This window comes from Corvus brachyrhynchos, unplaced genomic scaffold (genome assembly GCF_000691975.1).
Source record: "Corvus brachyrhynchos isolate BGI_N302 unplaced genomic scaffold, ASM69197v1 scaffold80, whole genome shotgun sequence".
Classification (NCBI taxonomy): Eukaryota; Metazoa; Chordata; class Aves; order Passeriformes; family Corvidae; genus Corvus; species Corvus brachyrhynchos.
The window spans coordinates 839,406-862,996 of NW_008236769.1; the positions used below are offsets into that span (position 1 = coordinate 839,406).

At 35.9% G+C, this 23,591-nt stretch overlaps 2 long non-coding RNA genes across 4 annotated transcripts; one reads left to right on the plus strand and one right to left on the minus strand.

Annotated features, from left to right (window-relative positions):
* Positions 1 to 3,830: 3,830 nt before the first annotated feature.
* On the minus strand, positions 3,831 to 16,665 carry LOC108445027. 2 transcript variants are annotated; one of them, XR_001859755.1, is made up of 5 exons: positions 16,532 to 16,665; positions 15,318 to 15,408; positions 5,493 to 5,645; positions 4,508 to 4,668; positions 3,831 to 4,045 (listed from the first exon to the last, which is right to left on the minus strand). It is a non-coding gene; the product is annotated as an uncharacterized LOC108445027 (long non-coding RNA). The 2 variants fall into 2 exon arrangements; XR_001859754.1 differs by lacking the exon at positions 5,493 to 5,645.
* On the plus strand, positions 4,041 to 21,450 carry LOC108445028. Of its 2 annotated transcripts, XR_001859756.1 has the most exons (6): positions 4,041 to 4,264; positions 4,659 to 4,760; positions 6,951 to 7,038; positions 7,337 to 7,410; positions 10,354 to 10,419; positions 18,051 to 21,450. It is a non-coding gene; the product is annotated as an uncharacterized LOC108445028 (long non-coding RNA). The 2 variants fall into 2 exon arrangements; XR_001859757.1 differs by lacking the exon at positions 7,337 to 7,410.
* The last annotated feature ends 2,141 nt before the right edge of the window (positions 21,451 to 23,591 follow it).

Below are 23,591 nucleotides of genomic sequence, written 5' to 3' on the forward strand. Positions count from 1 at the left end.
CACGAGACTAACTATGCTTACTGTAAGTTGCCCATACAGGCCTCACAGAACTGAATTTTCTTTACCTGGTCATCTTAGTGGTACAAAATGCCAGACAAAACGATGTCTTGTATCTCTGGATCCTTCTATTCTTTTTAGTCGTAACAAAGGCATAACTGACTCGCAGCATTCATCTGTAATAATTTAGTTTATCAAAAATCTTTTTACTGTCCTCTTTCCTTTGGTATTCATGTCTCAAAAGCATAAATATGTTGAAGACCAATATCTGTGTGTGTTTCATTTCACACTTTATGAGAAAACCTTTGCTCTTTGAAATGTGAGCTTCCCTAATTAGCAGTTGTAATTCCAGATCTCTATAGATTCCCTAAATTCTATTTCAAATCTCCTAAAAGGACTACTACTACTTTACAGTTTCAGTAAATTTCAGCTCATCCTCATATTTACATGATAACAATTTTATCATTTCAGTTGTTACCAGTCTTTCTCCTATCTCTCAGCAAAAATGCACTGTTTACCCTCCAACTCCTTCTAATTTTTCTTAGTTTTTCTGAAATTATGCAATTGTCCTACATCATAAAAAATGCTGTGCTAACTGATTTTTTTATTTCTGAACATACATATTGGCTAAGTTTCCAACAATAACTCTTGTATTTTGAGAGACAATACTTTTTTCCCTTAATAGGTAAACGGAGCTGATAATGATACACAGTCCTGCCCAGTATCTGTTCTAAAGTTAAATCAATCATTATATTCCCTCTCCATGAACATCAAACCTCTCTCACTTCAAAGGAGGTAATTTTTAATCTGCTAAATCTACAGATTCTGATTTAATTATTCAGATGTGATTTAACATATTAAGAAAATCTGAAGAGCTGTAGACCTAGCATTTTCACGAAGAAGAATATCTACTTCCTTGTTCATAGAATGATTCTGTCCCACTGTTTCTGTTTCATATATAAGTTCAGTTTATTAATTTGACAGAAATTTTAATACAATTATGTATAACCTCTTCAGTATGATGCATGACAACATTTTGAGAGATCAGGAGGGAACGAGAACAAGCAAAAAGATATCCCATGATCTTTTAATGAATAAGAATTATGTGGAACTGCCAAGATTTCACATGCTTTTCCAGGTATAGGGAATGGGAGGCTGGAGAGCAGCACAGTGGAAAGGGACCTGAGGGTCCTGGTCAGTGGAAAGTTGGATATGAGTCAGCAGTGCCCTGGCAGCCAGAAGGGCCAAGCGCGTCCTGGGGTGCATCAGGCACAGCATCACCAGCCAGGCAACAGAGAGGATTGTCCCACTCTGCTCTGTGCTGGTACAGCCTCACTTTGAATATTGTGTGCAGTTTTGGGCACTATAAGAAAGACATTAAACTATTAGAGAGTGTCCGAACGAGAGCAACAAAGATGGTGGAAGAGCCTTGAGGGGACACCACGTGAGGAGCAGCTGAGGTGCCTCGGTTTGTTCAGCCTGGATAAGACAAGACTAAGAGGAGACCTCATTGCAGTCTACGACTTCCTTGTGGGGGGAAGAGGAGGGGCAGACACTGATCTCTTCTCTGTGGTGAACAAATGATAAGACCCGAGGGAATGGCCTGAAGTTGTGTCAGGGGAGGGTTAGATTGGATATTAGGAAAAGGTTCTTCACCCAGAGGGTGGTTTGGCACTGGAACAGGCTCCCCTGGGAAGTGGTCACAGCACCAAGCCTGACAGAGTTCAAAAACCATTTGGACAATGCTGTAAGGCACATGGTGTGACTCTTGGGGTGTCCTGCACAGGATCAGGAGTTGGACTCAATGATTGTGATGGATCCCTTGCAACTCCGCTTATTCTGTGAGCCTATGTATGATAACAGTTTGATTGCATACTTGGAGAAGTGTGCATCTTACATTTTAAATTAATTCTGCTTATGAGGTGTGTTCTTAGAGATATTTTTGTTTCTCTCTGCCTTTCCTCCTCAACTAAAATATGGAAAGATCTCCACCACAAAATCACAAAACTGCAGAATGTCTGAAGTGGGAAGGCACCTCTGGAAATCACCTAGTTCAGGTCCCAGATTAAGGCAGACCCTCTCACAGTAAACGTGTTTTTCTGATGTTTAAATTTAATTGATTTAATTGCCTGTATCTTAGTTTGTTATTACCGCCAGCCTGGTTCCTACGGTATATCACTGTGTCCCACAGCCACAGGGAGGAGGAGGAGAGAAGATCCAGCAGGCAGGAATTGTGCAGCAAGATTGATTTCTTTAATTATTTTACAAACTCTTTTATAGACTTTTTTCTTCATAGTCTAATTGGACAAGGATCAGCCACCCCTTGGGGGTGATTGGCTAAAATCCTAAAACATCCATTGTCAAAGTATTTTTCTACTATACCATAAACAAGACTTTTCAAGGTTGCAGGTGGCTTGGTTGTTTACATTCCCTGCTACCTCTTCTGTGAGAGAGAAAAGTCTCTCACGGACTTAGAAAATAACAAGAAAATCCTCGCTAACAGCATTTTTGTACCTACAGTTTGTGGTTGTTACCTCTTGCCCTTTCCTTGGCTACTACTGAGGAAAGTCTAGCTCATATTTACACCATCCAAACAGGAATATATACATATATTGATATTGCCCCCTTGGGGCATTCTCCTCTGGCACAACAGTCATCCTGAGCTCTGTCAGCCTCTCATATAAAAGACACTCCCATTCCTTGATTGTATCTGTGACCCTTTGATGGACTAGATCCAGAATGTCCATTTCTCTCTTACAAAGACAGCACTTCAAATTTGTCTCAGCAGTGCTTATTGCAGGAGAAGGATGACATCCCTTGAGCAGCTGGTAGGCCTTCTACCTATGTGGCCCAGGACACTGTTGGCCTTCAGTTCTGCAAGGACAGTAAGGTTAAGATATCTAAAGATATCTCCTGTCTGAATAACTTGTCTTACAGATAGGAGACTGGGGCTGATATCTTTTAAATATTCTCAGATATATATGACTAACTGATTTCAATGACAATTTGGCACTTAGGTATTTCAGAGAATGTGAACCAGTAGAAGTTTGTTTATTATCAGGCAGAAAGTTATAGAAGAAAATAGTGTCAGATCTCCAAAAATCCCTATTCCTAGACTCATGTTGCTACTTTACTAGATATATGTGAGATTAATATAATAGATTTCAAGCTACTGACATTATAATAGATATCTAAAACTGACATTAATTCAGATGTACTTTTAATCTTGGTAAATTTGAAAGCAGAGGTATGATCAATTCCAAATGAAATAAAGTACCAAGAAAAACAACACCCCTATTTTTCAAGCAAACCGTTTACATTGAGAGCTGTGCAGCAGCAGGAGCTCTGACCGAGGAAACACAAAATACAAAAGCTGTCACCTTCTCAAATATTTTTCTTTCATCTTGATTTCACAGAAGAAACTACCTATAATTAAGGTAATACTTTTTTTATTAACTTGTAAGAATAACATTTTCAGAAACATTGTCTGTATGAAGAAACCTGGACTAAAACTAAAAGCTGGCACCACAAACATACACTGCAGTGAGAAAAATAATTACCAAATGTTTGTGCTGCTTAATCCAAAGGAAGGGACAATAAAGTGGCAGAAAAAAAGGAGTAAATTAAAACCCATATGTATTGGAAATCCCTTCTCTATATTAACCACAATGTTAACATATTAGTGAATTTTATGTTTACTTGTAGAAAAGATCATTGTTAGCATAATTCACAAACCTCAGAAGAGTCATTAGGATGATATGGCTACTCTAAGGAAGCATTCATATGTTACTCAGAGCAAAATAAATTGCTACAGATGTATTCATATGCTGTAGTGAGTTTTGAGGATTGATTTATTTTTTTCTTAATTCTCACTGTATATACAGGCAAGAAATAAATATGTCGTATGCATATGTAAGATAATATATGTTTAACAATAATTGCAGGATTGCAGGCAATTTATACCATCATAATTTTTGTCCAGGACTTGATCCACTGAGGATTTGATCTTCCAGTAGAGAAGAAAGCATTTTTCCCACAGGAGAACACTCTGTTGAGACAACAAGAAGATGCAAGGTCATGTACAATTCTTATGTTTGAAAGAAAACTATTTCAGAAGTTACAAGCTGAAGGACTAAATAATTAATTCAGATATCATACTGTCATGACTGACTTTAACTCAAGTAAGCAAATTCAAGATTCAGCAGCTTTTGTAAACCTACATCCTGTCCAGGCATCTCAGGTGACTTGGGTGTGCTATTGGAAGTGTGTAAGTATAAAATAAACACAATACCCTGTTCCTGTGATTATACATGCAATATAATAAAGGGAAAAATGAAACAATAAATTAGAAGGAAATGTGAGAAGCAATGTTCAGTAATAGTCAGGAGACCAGATGAGTTTTGTTACCTGGACCGTAATAAAAGAAGGAAAGTAATGCAGGTCCCATTTATATTATTTGCTTCCTCTTTCATCTTTCCCCCCCTCCTGGAGGAAGCACTATCCTCCTCACCTCTTCAGTCTCTGGAAATGGGTGGCAGTGCTGCAGTTCCATGGGAGATGGCAGGACAGTGTATTCAGCCCTCTCTGCTCCTTGCTCTTTTCTACTTCACTATGAATTCAGTCAGCAAGAGTACACCAGTTCTTCTGTAACTTTGTTTCAGGATCTGAGACCTAATTAGATGGAAGAAGAAGCACTAGGAATACTCCGGTGACAAGAAGATTTCCAATAACTGCAGTGGCAAAGCTCAGCTGGAACTACTCAGGTTCATTTTCAAGTTGAATGTATTAGTCTTGCATGTCAATGATGAGCAGCTGCCTCCCTCTGAGAGACCGTACTTTTAAGAGACTGCTAAAAATCTTAAAGCTGAATCCACTCCTAAGATATTAATTAGTTTGGTCCAAAATATTAGTCTGTCTTAATTAAGCCAATTCCATATGGACCAAAACAGGTTTGCTAACTGATTTTCAGCCTAAATGGAAGCATTTATATCTAGGAGTATGATATTAGCAAGACCCATTTAATGAAGATGGTGATTTTCTCAAAAGATGAAGAAAGGGGAGGGAAAACCCAACACCTAGAAACAGATTCCTGTATCTTTCTTTTTTGTTTTTAGTTATGTAGTTTTAGCCATGAAAGTGTTTTTTAAAACTTTTTACCAATATGAGCCACTAGCATTTATCTACTGTGCTATGATCGAAAATTGGGACTTATTAATACATGCTCACACAATCTTTCTCTCAAAATTATCCCCTTGTGAAGCAAAGGTGTAGATGTGTAGAATGTTTTCTGATTGTCTGTATTTCCACAGTGGGAACTAGAGTTCCTGGTTTATTACTACCGCTAAAAAGTGATTGGCACTTCAACAAAAATCAGTACAAAATATCTATTTTCTCTCCAGCAAAAGTGGGGCAGTGAGATGCCACAGAATTTGCAGGGTTCTGAGTCTCCATCTCTCTGTGTATTTTCTGATTAATAATAGAAAGTTCATGGATACCTTCACAGTACCCATCTAGGGCAGGAGCATAGCCAAAATCCATTTCATTTGGGTGCAAATCTTCTGTATAGGATTTACAGTTCTTCTGACAGACTGAGGAGGCTGCATTAACTCACAGTTTGAACTGATTCTCTGTCTGCACATTTTCGTTACCTGAGAGAACAAAATTGCATTTAAGACTTACCAAGTTCTTGGTTTTTTAAGCAAAACTGTTCATTTGAGGAAGAGGGAGAAGGAATTTTTACTTTGAAAGGAATATCCTATGTTTGTAAAATCTTTGAAAATTCACCTTCGTTCAATTGAAAAATTAATCAAACAACCCTTGAGATGCTATTAAAATCCAATACACTGGTGCTGTACACCTAATTATTTTGATAAGCCTACTGTTTTAAGAAGATACTTTCCCTTTTCTTTTTTGTGTTTTGTTTAGTTACAGAAAAATACACACATTTATAGTGCCAGCATGGGTTCTAATTTAAGATGATCTTACAAGCACAGATTGTAAGCAAACAAAAAAAAAAAAAAAGTCTTTTTAACCAAAACCCATGGCCTTATGCACAGAAATACATTCAAAATGAAACTGGGAAACCACTGAGAAGCAGGTTTAACATATCCTCTCTCTTCAGTCCTTGTAGATTTTAGGAAGAATATGTGTTACACTTTGGGTCTGCCTGACCCAAAAAATTTTCATCATTGTTCATCCTGGAGGAAATATTCTGATCCATTGCATTAGCTGTTAAAATTGCTCACCAACGTTGCAGACAAATCTGCACAGCAGTATTGCAATAGCACAATTTTGTGTGATCATACCGGTTGTGTCAAATCTCTAAAGGATGGGTTTTTTTAAATAGCTGTATGACTTATTTATGGTTTAAACTGCAGAATATTTCTCTTTTCCTAAAGCAAAAGAAGGAATAATAATATTAAAAGGTAATCTCATTATGTCATTCACCAAATTTGCTATCAAAACTCTTTATCTTTGGAAATAAAAAAGATTTTGTGATTCACAGTAAAGGAGAAAATCACTAGCTCTGCTAATATGAAATAGTTTTTGAAAGAATTACTGAAAAGAAAAGGCTATGCACTTGAAATTTCCAGCCAATATGAATGGAATGGAGAGAGAAATCACAGATTACTATGAAAGGAGAAAGAAAATATTTTAACAATTATGACTAAATAGATTTATCTGAAAATAGTCATCTTTCCATATTAGGAACTGTCTTACTATTAAATGAGAAAAGAATCTAAAAATTACATAAATAAGTGACTATCATAAAGCAAGTATTACAGTATATTAAGGTGATAAAATATCCTTCATTTTTCCTGCTTCTTTGACATGGTTCTGTCTTTTTCCTTATAGATGAAGAAAAAGGCAGACAAACAGATAATTTTTTCACTGTGTCTTGCTGCTGACACTGAAATGAATGTTTTTCAAAAGAATATAATTTTTTTTTTCAGAGAGAACATGCCTACAGAAAGAAGATGTAAGGACAAAAGCAAGGAAGTTTCTTAGAAGGGGATTCCTCTCCACTTTCAGAAAATACTGGTTCGTATTCTGTGTATTCTGGCATCTAATTGTAGTATGAAGTATATGAAGTAGTTAGGAAGCGACATTCTTATAGAACCCATAGAATGGTTTTTCTCTTGAAAATCAGGGGTTCCTAGTTTTTGTCTCTAAACTCTGTGTCTTCTTCAGATTCAGTGATATAATTCTTTTACCATTTGTTTCTTCTGGGCAAAGTCCAGAGCAGTTTTTTTTCTTCTGTCTTTTCATTTTTTATAATTACTATTATTTTTCTCTGCCTTTGTTTGTTTAAGCCTTAAGTTATACCATTTATTTTTAGATTTTAAGTGACTAGTTCCAGGACTGTGATCTCTGTATGAAGCTTGTCATGTACCTAGCACAGAGGGACACCAAGTAAGTAAGTTTCCAAATAAAATAAGTAAAAAAAAATCAAGAAAACCCATTTTGGAATAAAAATACATGTAGACACCCTGCAGCTAGTGAAACCTAAGTTTCCCAGTGTCTTAGGGTCACTTTTGAAAATAGGAACTGACCACTTCTTAAAATAAAATGGTTTTAAATTGAAGATTACAATAAAGTATACCACTGACTGTCTTTTAGCAACATTTACAATAATTCACATCCAGCATATTTACATGTTTAGCTTTTCACAATACTTCCATTACAAGTAACTATATATTGTTAGGGAGTGAAGAAAAGCACTGGAAAGCCATCATCCACACTCATGATAAGAAGGTCAGGGGCATAGTTTTGTTCTTGCCTCCTACTATTCCCCTGAAAAATCCAGTGTGATACATAAGCACAGGATTTTGATGGCTGAGATCTTAATGATAAGGATGTAGCAACAGGTCTTTGATGCTGGCAAGAAAACCATATTCTATCACTATTTAGTTCACTAGTGCAGGAGTAGCCTTTGGATTTGTGTCCAGCTAATACCTCTATTACATCTATAATGATAAATATGATCATTTTGGTGTAACTTTTTTCCTTTTTCTTAATTTTTTTTTTTTAGATTTCATTCTTTATTTGCATAGAATTCTCCGTAAGTATGCAGCACAAGGGCTGCATACTTGATGACTGAGTTACAGCTCTTAATTGCGACTGATGCAACAGAGTGCACAGCTTTATTCTTGACTTGATAAATGTTTGCAAATTTCAGATAAGAATATTCACTGCATATATTTAAGACAATAGTTTTTACCTGTATGGAGTGAAACATATTTTCTGATGAAAATTCATGAGATGAAATATCACCTTCAGAAAGCTCGTGAAAAACAACCTGTAGGGTGAATCTTTCAGGATCCAAGTTTACATAGTTCCACTGGTGTACCCAGCCCATTTTCAGTGACAAGGAATGTACAATGATATGTGTACCTTTCCTAAACCTATTGCGTACTGCATCTCTGCACTGGCTTTTTTGCTGCTGGGAATAAGGGCTTGGAGCACAGAAAACAGTGAAGTACCTGGATACTGCACTTGTTATTTTAAAAATACGTATTTGTAGTTTCTGTGTGAAATCTGAGTTCATGATTTTAAGTGCTTCCTCTATGAAATCTGAAATCCCTGAGGTGCTGTTTGTGGCAATGTCTAGAAATAATTTTTATTTTATTTTAGAGCACAGCAACTCTTAAAATGGAGATTAGGTTTTTATTCTAATGGCAGCTGTATCAATGCACTTGGTTTCATATATTAATGGCAAAAAACTGGTGGTGTTGCAGGAGAACAGACTAAAACACAATGGTCAGACACATCACCTTGCTAGGTCTGATTGTAAATTCCAGATGCAGAAATGCTGTGGAGTTTGCTAGACCTTTTGTTTCTGATGGCCCTTGAATTACATTGTTCATGTCAGATCATGAAAGGACATTAATGCTGGAATTTTGAATGCTCACTTTTTTTTTCCTACTTCTTTCATGAAGATAAAAGTACTTCTTTTCAACACAGACAACCTTAAGAGCTGTGTTTGTTCTTTATCTGTCTCATATTAAAAAAGTATTGATTACTTCATAAAGGTATTTCTTTTCGGAACAAAATGGTATTTCTTATAGAAGAACAAAGCTTATTCTGTTTTCCAACTTTCTTGAAACTGCTGTTTGCAGCTTGCATTTGCCTGCAACATTTCAAACAGCTAGCACTGCTCTTACTTCAAAGGTATGAGTTGAGCAGTTGCCATTACATCAAGGCTTTATATTTCACAAGGCTTTATCTACAATAGTCACATAATTTATTGCCTTATTATTAGGTCAAATTCAGTTATCTTTATTCAAGTTTTCTGACTAAAATAATGGACTAAAGAGTCCATCTAGCTGTTATTGTTAAAACAGTTTTCTTGTGATATTGTAGGGAGAGCATTCTGGATGGGATGTTACCCTTAATTTTTTCCATACTCTTTTAATTTCTGAAGACAGATGCCACACACACATAGAAATGCGTGCTCACACACAACTGAGACAAATCCAAAATAGTCTTGATCGATGAACTGTTCCATTAAAGATGGATGTCCTAGCTGTGACTCAAAAGAGCCTTTTAATTTGAATGTTTAATTTTAACACATATAGTAGGAAATTGAAAATGAACTTCATGTTGCAAAAACTACAGTGTTTATCTCTCTTTGTGATGGGAGGATGCAAAGATCCCACGCAGTGCTTCAGCCTGACTGTACTGTGCACAGCCAGGTCCATGGAAAAAAAGAACTTGTTATAAAACGGAAACACTATGAGGGAACAGAAATTATATGGTAGCAGTAACAAAACAAAGCAATAGCATATGCAATGGCATAATAGGGTCATTATGAATCACTGTTATTCTTGCTGACTCTAGGTATATAAATTAACAATCATTTAGGGTAAAATATGAATGCAGACAAAAGAGAGACAGATCCCCTAGAGACTGTAGATTTTCCTGTTCAGACTGGTGGAGTTTGGCAGTTTCATCAGCTCTTCCCTTTAAAGTAGGGTTGCTTCAAGTGGTGAGACCAAGTCCACTGGCTGCAGTTCAGCTGCACACCAGGTGATTAGACTGGGGTGGGAAAAAAGTCTGTAGGACAGAGGAGTCTGAGAAGGGAATACAAATGCTTTGGCAAATATGTGACCTGATTCCTCTGTGTTTCTTCCCAGCTTCAGTGAAGAATACATGGTAAGTTTTGGGAATCCTGCCCCTTCACTGCTTTCTCGGCGCTCCTTTCTTGAAGTCTAAGAAAGTACATAATAGAACTCTTGGCCAGGAAAGAGAAGTAGTAATATTCTAACTTGAAATGTTTTTTAGTTTGTTGGTTTGGGGTTTTTTTTATGATAGATGTCTATTTTTTAATTTTTACAATGTTGCTTTATTTTGCAGATGAACACAGTAGAAAAAAATACGGATGTTTTTCAATACTATACACACATAAACAGACACCCTCATGTAAGTATGCATTTATAGTAGGCACATGTAAATATATCTAATGCCATAGATAAGGAAATTAAGATGCGGTTTCCTAAATCAAATAATTATGCAACATCTGAAAATTATTCTAAGAAACATTCTCAGTCCATATTCTTCTGCAGAATTCCTCAGTAAATGCTGTGATTTACCATAGCAAACATTCAAAAAAAGCAGGAAATAAATTAATTGGTGCTGACTGTATTGTATGCTACAATAACAGTCTTACTCCGCTTGAAGACTGCTGGGTTCCTCCCCCCCAATAAAATCATATGTTTCTATTCAAAAAAACCCTTATTTCTGAATTCCTGTAACAGTTAACTCCAGTATTCTTTAGAGCATACAGTAGGAAGATTTCTCAACAGAAAGGAAAGTCTATCTTTAACATATTCTGTATGTGTGGATTTCAGCATATTTGTATTCACAGAGACTCATGTGATGGATTCTTTTATTCTTGAAACCTTTTCCTTAAAGCAAGCATTTGTATTTTTAACTTTAGGTAAGGTTCTAAACATTAGCATTTGTGTGCATTTCATTCAGCCTACCTCATCATTTTCTTGTTTCATGCCCAGGGCTTAGCAGTTGGAGTTTAAAAACAGCCAGCTTTAATGTCTATGACTGACATGTAATTTCTGCTTACTTTAAAGCTTTTTTTTTTTGCTAACTTTGCCTTTTTTAAAATTCTTTCCTGTCCATAATCACAAAGCTACATAAGCTCTTTTGTGGCTTAATAAATATTGTCAGTTTTTTAAAGCTCAACGTAGTGTGTATTCTTCTTCAAAGATAGTTATTAAGCATATAAAAAGAAGCTTGTTACATTTGTAGATTCATTTTTTTTATTATTCCTACTTCTTATATTTAAATGAGGAAAGATAATCCATTAAAGAGGTTGAACTGTCAAGAACACTGCCATATCTATAATTAAGTATAACCTTCCTGGGTTTAAATAACATTATCAACAAAAGCCCCTAAATTTGAAATTAAATGCTCTACCTTCCATTAACATTATTGTTTTGCTTGGAAACTCAGAGATGTGAATGCAAAGGAGGTATTTAGCTCACAGCTATGACATATCTCCTATTTTTAAAAGTAAACAATAACAAGAGGCATTCCTTTTTGGAATATATATGCCTTAGATTACATGTTTAATGACAAGCATATACCTTAGTTCTGCAGAAGTATTGCTGAGAATAGCAGTTAAAGGACCCAGCAACACATCTATGCACTCGCCTTTGCTTCTCATTTTGTGATCAAGTAAACAGTTCTGAAAGATAAACTGGAAGCAGTATTCCATGTCATAGTTCTTAAAAAGAAACTTATCATTACAGCTGGAGAGAGAGATTTGCCTCACCTCCAGAAGTTTGTTCCTTAAGAAAAATGTTTCTCGTAGCACTTTAGAAGTTTCTATAAAATAGAAGACACATATAACTGAATTATTTATTACATAGATTTTGCCATTATTCATTTGGAGTTGCTGGCAGAGCTCATTCATTATTTGCAACATATCTGAGTTTTAGATTAATATGAACATGATTTTAATGAATCTGTTAGAATTTTTCCTGCCATGACCCTCACCACCTCACTGCATGACAGAATGCGTGTGAATAGCTACCTGCTGAGACATACACATCGCAAAGAAAACAAAACACAAAACCCAGCAGTTATGAGCTTCATAACTCATCCTTCCCACACTGCAGATAGCTGATAATGGATCTTCATGGGGTAACCTGAAACGATTTGATTTGAGGACTGCATACATCCTTTCTTCTCTTTCTTCTCTTTCCTACACAATCCATTTGCTTAGTATGTTTATGATTTTTTTTTCTATTTGTAGACTATTTCACATAGAGTAAAAATCACTAATATTGACTTGTATTATGACTGATAAGGGATCATTTAATCTGAAAATTTGTGACAAAATATTTCAAACAAGAAAATGATGGAGGACAAAAAATGAATGTGTGGCAAAGTGTTTCAAATGAAGATGGAAAAGAAAATTATTAGAAAGCACTCACTCTCTATCAAAATTTTCCTCAAAGCCCATCCTGCCCTAACTTAGCATTTAAATGAGGTTGTTCAGGTCAGAGAAACAGTGATGGAAGACCTGCTAACACAGTAAATTACCCCTTCCAATTTGAATTTCCCTTACTGCACGAGGAGTTCCATCTCCTTTCTGATTTACCTACTGTCTTAAAAGAAAGAGTAGAACTGAACCTTCAGAAATTTAACTTTCATTTTTATTTTTAAGTCTAGTAAAAATGCATTAGGACGTTTCATGGGTAGTACCATGCACTAATCAAACTAGATACCCTATGAAATTAATTCTCTGTGTTGTGCTGTGTCGTGTTGTGCTTTGCTTTTTGTTAAAATAGCTGTAGGGCTTATGATGGTGTATATTGAGAACATATTGTTTATTTGTTAGAATACAGTAAAATACAGTGTTAAAAGTAGTCGGTGTAAAAAATAATTTCCATAAGCCTTTATAGTATCATTACGTTTAATATATCATATTCCTGTCAAATTGTAGCAAATTCTGAATTAAAATAACAATGCTCGGGAGTAGGAAAAAAGAAACAATTTAATTTAAAGTCAATCTTAAAGTTAGCAAACCATCTACTAAAACACTAATTATTAAATACTAAATTCTAAATACTAAAACACCATCAAATGTACTTTTCACAACTTAAAGAGCCCAATTGCCTGTCTCAAACACTGTCAAGGCCACAGAAGGAACTTGCCATAAGATAAACCACTGCAGCAGAAACTTGAGATAAGCAGGCACTAATTCCAGGCCTGGCAGAGGAAGCTGGTTAGCACATCCTGCTTAATGCATCTAGACAAAAATTTCCCACTGTTACAGACTGTGGGAAAGGAAGCAATTGTCCATACATACCCAAGTTATGGGAACGGCATTTGTGACCGCCCCATGGATACCAAAACTTGGACTGTGTAAAGGTGGTACCCACAGAAGAATGGCTCTGGGACTCCCACAACTGAGAAGCCCAGGATGAAGAAGGACCAAGGGACACTGCTGGATTCACAGCTTTTTTTTCTCCTTGATATCTCTCTCTCTCTATCCTCCTTTTATATTTCTTTCTATCTCTCTACCTCACACTCATTGTTAAATACAATCCATATTATTGACTTTGGCATATGGTCTGTTTGCACTTAGTTTGGGCAAAGGCATCTGTCACCAGTCAGATTGTAACACAGAATAAAATACATTTTAAAATCCAGGAAAAACCTTCAAACTCAGACTTCAGAGAAAACCTTCATACTACAAAATGAAAATGTACAGAAAGAGCTTTTTTCCTTACTACACTGACTCATCACTTCTAAAGCCACTGCTACTGTGTTTTTTTATCTAACTAGAGAATTTAAGCTGCTTCAATAGCTCGTAATAGAAGAGCAGCAATGTTAAACCCAGGCACAATGCTGCTCTCTCCATCTGCAAAGGTGAATAAGATGGTTCATCTTAAGGCACATGCATAATAATACTTACTCTAGGCTGTTCATGCACATCAAGATAAGATCATCTACAATTTTTTGTACATTTGGTTTGCTCAAGCATAAAGAAAACTTTCCTGTGTGAAGTCCAACGCTCTGATTTAGGAAAAGAATAGACTGGGATGTTATTGCTGCACAAAACATTTCACAAGCACACAGTTGGGTGAGTGCACATGTACATGTGTCTTTCAGATGAAGGTCAGCCTACCAAAGCAGCTTGCTCTCAAGGATCTTCTGAAGTCCATCCAGCAGTCATGCTTATCTAGTATATCCAACTTGACTTTGAAGTCTTGATAATGGTCTCCAAAGTCCTGAATAATTAGTCTTGATCATTTGAGATAAAATTCCTTTTTCTTAAGGTTACAATTAAAATATATGGAGACTCTTTTGCTTATGTTTTTAAGTGACTTTTCCTGAACCGATAGCACGCTAGTTAAAAAAATGAACTTATTCCTTACTGCAAGTTTTGAAACTCTACTGATAAGGAGCTTTCAAGCATTTTGAAAAGTCAAGATAAGCTGGAAAACAGAAATAAAAATATAGATGTTTCAGTCTTCAAAAAAGGTTATGAAAACAGCTTCTGTCAGTTACTAGTCAGTAGCAGAATGGCTGTATTACTAATCCCACAGCATGACCTACAGCATGTGGCAGAAAAATCACAGCACATCAAAATGAATAAGACCAAATATAATAAGAAGCTCTGATTTCATACAGTAAAATTATTTATTGAGAAGTCAAACATGTTGTACTGAAGATTTTTTTATGCAATGTATTCATAAGAATTGGACATTTCTTATGTTTCAAAAAAGAAGAAATATTCCCAGATTGGTCTTTGATGGACAAAAATAAAAAAAAAATTGATGAATGGTGGATGAAGTCATGACCAAAAACCTGATGCAGCCTTGAGTAAGAGAGAAGGCTCCACCTTTTTCTCATTTCCCTGTTGGAAAATATACTGTGTATGTACTTCAGCCTGTTCTAAAATATCTCTTCAGAAAAAACAAAGAAAAATACTTTACTTATTACATTGCATTGATAATGTAATCCTAACAAAACTAGATCTTTTTCCTCCCACTAAAATGCAAGGGTTAACTACTACTTATTTATGCAATGAAGCTGAAATCAAGTAAATGCCTGTTACTGCTCGCCCAAAAAATAAAACTGTTTTAATATCACAGCTCCTGTTGTGTTTCTCTGAGGCTTTTTCATACCAGAAATTGAACAAAACTCTATTATGAAATCAAAGTAAATAACATCCCAGATATTACTTGTTGTCCCCCAAAACAAGAAGTTATTGTAGCACAAAAATAATACAATTTATTTTAAATAACAGAAGATATAAGTGAAGGGGAAGTGGAATAAAGTTCACTGACCTTTTTTCACAATTTTCAACATTCTTCTGATTTATGGTAAAGATCAATGGTAAACCACATGTGAAGTTATATCCTCTGAAATTGTTTGAATCTGCAGGAGATAAATAAAAAAATATCGAGCTCAGAACTGTGAAATGTTCACTTTGTCTAAAGATCATTTCCATATTTAATCAGACTGCAGGGATGATTTTCAAAATGTCACGGATTTTTCAGACTGACAAGTTTCTTCATATTAGAATGTCTTCCCTTTTAGAGTGAAAAATCTGTTGTTTTCATTCATCTTATCTTCTATAACTTGATTTATTATTCAGCATTAGCTGCCAAAGTGGTACAAGGGCTTTATTTGGAAGGAAGCTGAGTATGGACATGACAAGTTTCCTTTCCCATTGCTTTGCCCAAATAAGTCCTGAAAAGTTCCAATTTCCCCTCTGTGCATTGGCTCTCAAGGCATCAAAAACACACACATAGATGGGAAGAAAAGCCCTTGTATCTAAGGAGAACATAGAAATGAAACACATTTGAAAAAACAACCAAACTTCCACTGACAGGATAAGCCTTACAGGTTATTCTAAGTGTGGATTGTTTTACTGCTGAAGAAATACTCTCCCAGTAAGTTGATGGAAAATGTCTGGAAGCCAAATGCAATGGTGGATTTCTCAAATTTTGACTTTCAGAAAGTGAGGAAGGGAGTAAAGAGCTATTACCAGAAGAGCTATTTCCAAAACTGTGTAACAGAAAGAGGGAAGATGAGAGCAACAAGTCATACATTAACTGAAGTGTGATGTTTATGCCTTCATCAATAATGAGCACCAGTTGATATTTTAAGCAATGATTTAATTGGTGAAATGACACATTTGAAACATAAGGAAATGCTGATGCTAATGAAACATGCTAACATGAAAATGCTAATGAACATGCTAACAAAGCAGTCTAGGAAATTTCATGTTTAGATTCATATTTGCCCTTGTGTTCATGTGTCTTCCAACTGAAATTATGTAAGGGTTTCACCTTTCAAGCTCTTCATTTTCTATCCAGTTTTTAAAAAATCCAAAATTTTGTTGTATCTGGAACCTGCAAAACTTTTTTTTTTCTTCCCATAAAAAAAGTTGTTTTCATTAAAGCCTTTAATGGAATTTATCAACTGCTCTATTCCAGAAAACCCAAGTGTGTGTTCTTTTATGAGAGAATCATAAATGTTGATACCATTGACTTACAGAATAATATGAAAGCAATAAACCGCAGCTATTCCTTCCCCTTTCAGCTATTTCCAGGAGACCATAATAAACAGAAAAACAGCATTATTAAGTTTTAATACCCTGTTTTATTTTTTTATTCAAATCAAATTTATCTTAATAGAGAAATATTTTATTTACCTTTTTTTTTCCAGCTACTTTGAGTAAAGAAACATTTTTGGAAGTAGACCTCTCATGAGTTCTCCAGAATTAGTTTAAGAAATGTGAAGCTGGCTGAAAGTGAGGGTTTCTCCCATTCACTGTATTTTTAATATGCAATTCTTCTCAAACTGTCTGAAGAATGATTTATCAAATTGAATAGCTGATGCACTTTGAACACTTAGCTCCGAAAGATAGATGACGTTTTTTTCATTAGTTTAAAATTTATATGCTACAGTATCTGTCATAATAATAATAGAATCTGACAGTGCAGATCATATGGGTATTCCACACAGCAGAGGTAATGTGTTCTTTGGAAGATAAAATGACAATTTGTTCAAATCATAGATTTTTAAATTTTAGACAAACAATGTAGCTCTCACTCTATGTAACTCATTCTTTCAGACTAATCTCTTTGCTAACAGTTCCATGGCAGGACCCAGACCACCCACATTCTATCTCTATGGGAATTTAGCAGACTGTAAATGTCCAAGAATATGATCCAGAAAGCCTGCTCCACAGTGCTGTTTACCTCAGAGACACAGAAGCCTCTCTAGGTGCTGCTCTGAGCAGCCCTCTAGTTCCCATGATCTCTAAACCTCAGCTTTAGCCTATGTCCAGAATCACCCTCTGTCAGCAAAGGAAGGCCCCTGGCTCCTGCATCCTTATCCAGCGGGTACAGCATGATATGAATGCTGAATACATTCACCTCTTTCATAGAGATAGGGTGTTACTCAATGCAAAGCTCACGGTCATAACTAGTTTTATTAAGAAAAACCCCAACATATTGGTGGAAAAAGAGCAAGGTGTTTGAATAACAAGTAAAAGGAAGGTCAGGCTGCCAGGAACTGTAAGATCTATTATCTCTGCCTGAGGGACCTTAACTATAACTCCTAATTCCACTTGCTGCCTCACCAAATTATTATTATTATTGTGTAGCCAAGAGCACAAAAATCCCTGAGACAGTACTTAAACAAAAATATAAGAGTTTTGTCTCCATTATCTAGAATTTAAGACATTTGGTTATCATTAAATTCTGACAGGCTGATTAGCTCTACTGCTCTACCTTAATGCAGCATATTCCCTCTGCAACCTGAGCTGAAACCTGTGTATAACATTTGCATCCATTTACAAAAGCTGTCTTGTTTGGACACACCCAAACATCATAATTTCCTCATTTCCTGTACTTACAAAATTATGTGTGTTCTCCATCCAACTATGTCTTTAAAAACAAAATGGACCAATAAACTAAATTTGTGTTCTTAAAACTGCTGAAGGAGAGAAGAATAAAGGTTTTTACAGAATAAACTCCAATCTCTGTTCTTGTTTTTTTCTTTTCTAGGACTTACACTGTTCATGTCAGTATGCACTGTACACAGTGACAGAAACGTTTGAGGACACACCCTCAGGTAAAGAACCATTTTCCTAGCATGGAAAAAATTAATCACAGATCAGTCTAACACTAACCAATAGTATTTACGACACAATTTGAATTTTACAAAAGAGACACAAACCCAGGAACTTTTGGAAAGGAAATACAACCAGCTGAATCATGCCTGCATTAGCAGAAACATCTGAGATCATCTTTTAAAGCCTTTAAATTCAGAGCAGCGACCATCCCTTTCTTTTTGTGCAAGAACTAAGTGCGTGTTTTTGACCATTCTTATTTCTTTTTCAACCTCCATAAAGAAAGGCCGCTGTAACAAACAATTTTCATTTCACAATCTATGCCTTCTATCCAAGCTTTTAGAGTAAGGAACTAAAATCCAAACACAATAGGATCCCTGAATATCAGAATGGTAATTTCTTTTAACTTCTAACCTATATCTCTATTCCAAATTATTTGTATGAAATACAAATCCTCACCCACGTTGCCTCTTCAGTTTCAGATTTATCAAAGTAATTACAGATAATGTTTCAATACTATATTAATTCACCATTTGATCTGATAGTGCATAGATAATTTTTTGAACACTTTTAAAAACTGATTCCACCAAACAAAAAAAAAAAAAAAAATATATATATATATAAAAAGGAAGAAAATTGCATCTACGGCCATTCTCAGGCAATATCTTTGGAGGTTTTCAAGCAAGTTGTCTATTAAAGGGAAGATATTATAAGGTTTATAAGGAAAAAGCTTTCCGCTTTCATTAGCAGTTTATCAGTCACCAATTACTGTAGAATATCTGTTAGGGTTTCTACACTCCATATTCCCTTATCTAAAATCTTCATGTCTGCAAAGTAATATTATGCTAATAATTTTAAAATAAAATCTCATTTGCTGATTCTTCTTCCTGCAGCACCTCCCACATCTACCCCCAGCTAGGTATCTTGAGCTTGGTAAGAACCAGGTGTGACTGTGAAAGGTTCTTCTCTGAAGGCCTGCACCATTTTGTCCACAAACGAAATGGTACCCATGACAACTCTTAATGCAAATATAAAAAGGCAACTTCTGATTCACTAGTGGTTGAAATTAAGAAAAGCTTGCATTTCAATAGAGGATTTACCTAGTTACCTGGAAGTTTTGTAAAACTGTACTAGGATGCATCATAGTCTCTGGTTGCTATTAATTTTATCTGGACTTGTGCTATTTCAAATTTCCAGAAAGGATATTTGCTCTACTTAAATCAAAATATCTTCCCCAACCGGTTACTTTTCCCTGACATTTTGCTAAATGTTGTTTCTGATAAATTTTTAGTCATGAGCCAAATGATTGATACCACTCTTTAAAAAAAATATGCATGACTGTCAGGCAATAATTTTGACTTCACAGCAGGGTATTTTATGGATACAAAATAAACCCCTGCTGTGCTCTAAAATTCACAGGGTGAGAGTCTCAGCTCCTGCAAGCCCAGATGTACTTTTGAAAATGAAGGATGTGTACTATCTTAAATTACTTACAGATCTATCCCAATACAACAAAGACAGAGAAATCTTCAAGGAAACTGTACTTGCCAACTCTGTTTGAAAGACTTTTCCAAACATTTATAAATACCTCTTTTATTTGCTTTCCAGCTAAGGCTGGCATGTGACTTTAATCAACTAGACTTCAGTAAACTTCACACCTCTGTTCTGTAGTGGTCTGTTAAGCTGCTAACAGATAGGCTGTTTTTGCTGACAGCAGCTGTTTCCAGTGTGCAGTAAGTCCATATCTAGGAATAACTCAGGCCTGAGGGAATTAAGTAGAAGAGTAGATTTTAATAATGCTGTGCACAGTCTTAAAGATAAATGAATTGTTACAATATGAACATGACTTTAATATTTAGCAAAGGGTCCAAATATTCCCATGGCTATATATAACACCCTTCAGGAGGTTTAGGTGATCTAAATTGCTATCTATATCCCTAAATCACTTGAATGGGAAGAATTGCCCATGTTTAGACAATCTAAACAACCATATAGTAGTTCAGAGGACATCTAAGCCAGAGGACATCTCACTACATGCAGACGAAAATGGAATGGGCAATATCCTGTCCTTATGTGGGCCTAAAACTAAATGAGACTGAGATTCACAGTTCAATACTGCTCCATTATTTTCTGGCATTTTGATGGCAGCAAGAACCCTTTCTTTTTAAATTAATTTTTTTTCACTTATTTCATTGCACCTTTAGATGTTCCTCCAGGATATAAAGAATGTCTATTCTAGTCCCCCATCAGCTTCAAAATATCAACTCAAATACCTCAGGAAAGGTGTTCTGTCCATAAACTCATGGCCTACTTGAACAGCAGCAACTTACCTGACAGAAAGAACTTTCTCAATGTGTATAGCTGAGACTGTACCACCAGGTAGAAAAGATGTATAAGGATAGCTAAAGCAGACAGTCTATATAAGGATATATAAGCCAAGAAGTCAGCAGATGTGCAAGAGAAAATCGAATATTGCCAGACATTAAGCTGTTCTCAGACAGGAAGGGGGAGCAAGGTTCTGTTGTTCTTTTGGGGATGGCTTATTTATTTTCTAGATTAACAATCAGTAAATAAAATGCACAAGTGGTCCAGAATTCAGGGTTCTTTGTCCCCCAGGAATATCAAACACTCAGAGTAGAAGGTTTCTAATCTTACAACTACATTTTATGTCCAAAACATACGTCCCTGGAGCTTTCTTAGACTACAGCTGTATTAGCAAACTGATCAGGACTTGGACACAGGCTGTAGGGATGGCTTTACTTACTCTATGTATGGACAAAAAACAATCTTTAAAAACATGCCAGGGAAATGCTCAGGGAACCGCATGGACTGAGGACTGTTCCTAGCAGAGTGAATTTTCCCAGTATGCATGATAGCAACCCTGTTTTGGAGAGTAATTTGGACAGCATTTATTGAAATTACTGTAACCTGAGTCATATAAGTTTTAAGGAGGGAAAGGAGTTCTGTGTCATCACTTTCTATGTCTAAGTGCATAAAGCAAGGTTGTGAAGGTAGTGGTAATGCACATAGTCATCTAATTTTCACATAAATTATCTTTCAATTATGTAAGTGTCCATGTCTCAAAAGTGCCTAGCATTGTGTCTCAAATGTACATTTATAAGCTCACAATTAATAAAACTTCCTCAGTAAGAATGAGAAGATTTTTATACACTGTATTATAAAGTGTCTGTGGTTTGAAAGTTTTCATGAATTATGACCTTATTCTCAAAATATTTTAAAACAGTGTGTCCAATAAGTTTTCCTAGCGAGGAGGTATCTTTTCAGCTTTTTACCGGCTAGCACTTGTATTTCAATGCCTTAGAAAGCCTCAAGCAACCCAGAGAGGTAGCACGGGCGATCTAGCACTTTAGTAGCTCTAAAATCGGTATCTGTATCAGCTGCAAAGCAAATACCATCAGCAGAAGCAAAGAGGGAGAAATATAGCTCCCTGCTCACTCAATTCCCTGCAGTTAGAAGCTTTCAAATGAAACAGACAACAAGAGATGCTCACACGAGGATAGCAGAGCCAAGAGAGGGCAGGGCCGCCCTTGATCGTCTCTTTTATTCGAAGAAGGGGAAAGGGGCGGACTGGGGGCGGACCCGGGGTGAGCGGCCAATCAGACACTGCTAAAGAGTCTGAGTTACATTTGGTTTTGCCCCCGCTTGGAGCAAAGGAGTTCAAAGCACATGGCAGAGGCAAGTGTCTTAGGGAGGGGGAGGGGAAGGGGAAGCTCAGAACAGGCAGCAACATCCTAGTATGCACATTTTTATACACATTATATAGATAGTAAGTTCAACTTGAATTTTTCTGCTTCTGTTTTGAAAATGCAAATAATCATACAGGTCATGATCTCTGGCCTTAATTAGGTGACCATACTGAAAACATTTTATAAAAAGACGTAGATGAAAAATCAAGGTCAAAACACTAACTCATTTTCCAGAGGAGAAATGTCCTCTATGTGTAATTTTTGCTAGCAAGGCAGTAAGGTTGCAATAACTTTTACCAAAAGGAGTTACAATAGAAGACTGTGAACTCGAAGAAAGATCTTAAAAATGTGAAACACAATTCTAGAGGAGAAAAAATCTAAACTACTTGTAATTTGGCTATCTGGAAATGTTTGTATATGATTTATCTTTTTGTTGCAGCTGGATTCAACTGTGAAGGTAAATTGCTGAAGAAGCAGTTTACTAACCTAGTTTATTCCCATTAGACAACACTGCCTTATAACGAGTAATGGGAAAAAAAGTCTCACTTTTTATGCATGATGTATCCATTTATGTAGCCTTTACAGACCCAAATATATATATCTGCATCTATAAATACTGTACAGCCAATTCTGTTTTAATTTTTATTATACTAAGCTCCTATATTTAAAATAAGTGTCACTGGTATTTTTTTATAATAAATCCTTGAAATATGGCCTAAACTGACTAAACCTCACATTAAAATAACCTCTTTAAAAATTAAATTTCATACTTTCTTTGTTGGACAAGTCTTAAGTAAACACTTCATCATGAAAAATATTGCAAAATTTTCTATTAAGCTAAAGAAACACCAGAAAGCTCAGAATGAACCATCCCCTGGAACAACTTGGCTTTTGCAATTGTTCAAAAGTTGGAGGACTTTCTAAACTAGAAACTGCCTCTGCCTTGTTTACTAGCTACATGTGTACTATCCTCCCTAAATCTGTCTAATCTTTTTTCTAATATAATTTTCTTTTGACATTCACAATATCCCAGCATAATGAGTTCTACAATTTCAACACTAGAGATAAAAATTTTACAGAAATGTGCACAGCTTGTCAAATAAGAAGACTTTTTTTTTTATTTAGAAGTACAAAAACTGTCCAGAAGGTCTACACAAGGCTTGGTGCACATGTTCACTTTCAGTGATGAAGGCGAGGATGCTCAGAAAAGACCTGGAGAAGGAAAGCAGAACAGAGAGACCAGGAATAAATATTTAAATATAGAGGGTGATCTGGAAAAAGAGAAGATCTTGTAGTATTATTCAAAAGCTTTACTTACATTTAAAGAGACTTGTTGAACCAGTCTGTCAAGAAGGCTGTCTAAATGTCCTTGTCATAATTCCAGCCTGGAGGCTGGAACATCGCCCACAGGGCATGTGTTTGCACCTCTTACCTCCCCCCAGGCTCTTACACAAGTGAGTTATGTAAAGATTTAAGGGAAAGCCTGTTTATGCTCCTTTTCATACCATTCTATTTCATAAGTGAGAATATTTTGTTACACAAGATAGAGTTACAGAGCTGGGTGATAGCAGGATGAGAAATGCAACAGCAAAATATGGGCAGTTGAGAATGGTTCAGCTGAGATCCAGTAAATGCAGGCAATGAATAGAGTATATGTCAGAAGGCTGCCAAAAATGGCAAAATCTGAGAGAGGAAAGGTCTGTCTCACACGGTCTGCCTAGGGGACATGTCAAGCAGCAAAAGAATTGTGAAGGAAGGGGCAGTGTGAT